This window comes from Priapulus caudatus, unplaced genomic scaffold (assembly GCF_000485595.1).
Source record: "Priapulus caudatus unplaced genomic scaffold, Priapulus_caudatus-5.0.1 Scaffold7274, whole genome shotgun sequence".
Taxonomy (NCBI): Eukaryota; Metazoa; Priapulida; class Priapulimorpha; order Priapulimorphida; family Priapulidae; genus Priapulus; species Priapulus caudatus.
Window position 1 is genome coordinate 258 of NW_014584335.1, and position 3,598 is coordinate 3,855.

The 3,598-nt window shown below is 41.1% G+C and overlaps 1 long non-coding RNA gene across 1 annotated transcript; it reads left to right on the forward strand.

Moving 5' to 3' along the window:
* The first annotated feature begins 2,638 nt into the window (after window positions 1–2,638).
* On the forward strand, window positions 2,639–3,598 carry LOC106820122. Its single transcript, XR_001395564.1, has 3 exons — window positions 2,639–2,735; window positions 3,285–3,373; window positions 3,519–3,598. It is a non-coding gene; the product is annotated as an uncharacterized LOC106820122 (long non-coding RNA).

Genomic DNA, 3,598 nt, shown 5'->3' on the forward strand with positions numbered 1-3,598 from the left:
GAACCAGAAAAATGTCAGAATAGAATTCAGAAATGGTATTAACTATACGATACAGCAGTGTGATTATAGTGATGGCACTATGGTGGCGACTACCACAGACGGCATTGAAACGTTCAATAAATAAGTAAGCAATCTAAATAAATAACAATATCTAATCCTAAGTACCTGACAAAGCTTAATGTTCTATACCCTCTCTTTCACCTATTATTGCCAAGACAGTTCCTGTCAATTCCGTGTAAATGCTCATGCACCCACAGCTAATGCGCCATTGCGTCGCACTGTGGCACAAGTCTGTTAATATATAAGCAGGTAGGAAAGCCAGATCGACCCAATCCGTCCGACCACTCTGTGAATTATCACAGTGATATACAGCACAAAAAAAACAAACCATTCTACTTCCATCTTTGTTTCAATGTAAATCAACAGTGATCACATTGTAGAAATATAGACTGCTCTGTTTCCTTAACCGAACTCCTGTCACGCAGATAATCGAGCAAATAACACTGCCGAAATCGAGCGTTCCGTAACGTGCGCGGATCAATGTAAGCTCTGCCGAAGTAAGGAGAATCACCTAGCGGCGTATTGCGTCATTCGGTGCGCCGCAAATGCTGGAATGTTTGTGCAACGCTCCAATGGCGAGGCTTCGTACGGGAGGTTGGAAAGCAAGTGTCGGCTGTACCAAAATGCAATGCGGCCGCTATAGCCATGTACTCGCAGACATTTACATGACCGGCACGTTACCGAACGCGCGACATTTCGCCAGTGTTTTTTCGCGATATATCGCGTGACAGAGTTCGGTTAAGAACAGAGACAGTCTATATTTCTAACAAGTGATCACTGTTGTTTACATTGAAACAAAGATGGAGTAGAATGGTTGTGTTTTTGTGCTGTAATCACTGTGAAATTCACCGAGTGTCGAGCGGATTGGAGTCGATCGCTTTCCTACCTGCTATATATATTAACACACTGTGCACAGTGAGCAATGGCGGCGTTAGTGTGGGTGCATTGAGCATTTACACGGAATTGACAGGAAACTGTCGGCAATAATAGGTGAAAGAGAGTAGGAAACATTAAGAATTTTGTAGTACTAGTATTAGATTTCGTATTTATTTAGCATTTATATTTTATTGAAACGTTTCAAGTGCCTGTGGCGACTACGGTACGACCGACGTTGTTTCGTTAACGTGTGTCCCAGTTGGGATTCAGTGTTCGCTCCTGCCGTTGTATTAGGCAGGACGGTGATGTCACGTAGCGGATAACAGGTAGCACCAGCTGAACAGAACACAGTGAGATTCGGTTAACTGTACGGTTATAGCTTTATTGATTCCTACTAGTTCACAAATAATTCCTCTGCGTTCGTATATGCAGCAGATCCGATCACCACTACTCACTAGATTAATATTGAAGAAGTAACACGTCGCCGGTTTTGTCTTCCTCTCTCACGTTCGTCCTCTCCTCGATACCTAAAATGCTTTCTCCCTCTTTCTTTTCTTCTTCTTCGTCTCCTTCTCCTTCCTCTTCCTTTTTTCTCCTTTCTCTACCTGTACCTGAAAAATAACGCTCTCCCTCTTTCTCTTCTCCTTCTGCTTCTTCTTCTTCTTCCTACCTAGCCCTGAAAAATAACGCTCTCTTCCTCTTTCTCTTCGTTCTCTTCTTCTTCTTCTTCGATCTTCTTCCTACCTAGACCTGAAAAATAACACTCCTTCCTCTTCGTCCTACCTAGCCCTGAAAAATAACGCTCCTTCCTCTTTCTCATCGTCCTCGGCTGCTTCTTCTCCTTCTTCTTCTTCTTCCTGAACCTGACTTGAAAAATAATACCCCGCTCTGCGATTCGGCGCGCCTTATATACTTAGCCGGCCCACAGATTTCGCGCGCTGGTGCAATCCGTACCTGGCAGTATCATGATTGCCTCACCTGATGACGCAACCCGTGGCCGGTACGGATTGTTGCATCATCTTATGCAACCCGTGCCTACATAACTATTCCCCTCCTCTACAACTTAGCCTATCCATTCTATTCAAATTCTATTCAAATCTCATATATTATGCTGGCTAATAATATATAATCGGCTAATAATACAAAACCCCGTTGATTATTATACTCTATTTACCCGGCGTCAGCGCCCTTCTCTCATGACTCATCTCGCCCTCATCACATCCCTTGACCTATCACCCAAGATGGCTGCGCCCATGAGCATGTTGATGTATTTATGTGCGGTCCATATTTTACCTTCTCTTCCGTCAATATATGGTTATTCCATCTATACGGTGAGTTCAGTCTATCCATCCCGATCTAGTCTACTGCTCCTGTGAGTTACACACCCCCCAAAATCTCCACAGTAGTATTAGTCTCGGGTTAATTTCAAATTTAAAGCTTTTTCTACTGCGAGCCGCAGTGTCTATATATATATAACCAACTTTGACTTTTTGATCTTGGACTTTGAAGACTAATCTTTACGAGGTTAGGAGGTTATTGTGAGTATAGTGTCATTAGCATAAGCTTTTCCACAATGTTTCAATAGGTAGAATGTGCTCTGCCACAGTTCAATTCAAATCAGTTCAATTCACTGGCACACTGCCACTGCCAGTGTGTTACTGTTGATCTTTAGTTGTATCTATGGTGCAATTAGTGCAGCCTTATTTTTTTACAGCCAGTCAGACTCAATCAACCTATCGACTTGAATGATCTCTGTAACAAGCAGGAGGTGACATTTGAGATAAAACCTGAAGGCGAATGTAAGCTTCAACTTTCTGTGTTATCCTAGTTTTATAAATAGCTATATCATCTGATTGTAACTAGCTACATTCAGTTCTTGTTATTATAGTGGGGCCACCCTTAAAAAATTGTTTGTTTCCCCTTTACCTACTCGCCTCTCAGGGTACCGAGTAGGTATAGGTAGGTGAAAAATCTTTTTTATTTTGTTTTGACAAGATGTGTGTATGTATATTGTATATTCTGTTTTGTGTATATTTTTTTTGGCGAAACGAAATAATTTTGGTTTTGTTTTAACCAGCCAATAAAATGTGTCGAGTAGCGGCGTTTTGGCGAGTCGGTCGGTAAAGGGGAAACAAGGAATATTTTATCTTAGGCCTGGGTGGGTGAAGTTGAGGGGTAGCTGATAGGTATGAGGTATTTTATCATGATATTTCACTAAATCTTTGGAGAGGTGTGAGCCGTCAGCAATAGCGAAAAATCATTAGAATTAATTTTACATTGTTCAAAATGTTGTATGTCTGCTGTGTCCAAATTTCATCAGTACTGCTATTGTATTCTGTATATAACAGATGACCATGTTGAAAAAACCTACTTTGAGCCTGATGAAGTTTTTCATCAACTCAACAAAGAGTGCATAAACGTTGAAGAAAGCACTGAGGTATATATACATATATATATCTTTTGCAATGCTTATAATCTTGCACGTAATGTACGTAATATGTATGTATAACGCATGTAATATAATAACAAAATGCCAGACAATTACTTAGTAAGCAGTCACTACACTTGTGGTTTTATTGCAGGACCCATTTGATGCTCAGATTTTAAAGTCGGAAGATGTCAGCGATGGGCATGGCCTAGTGTGGAAAAAGATTGATGTCCC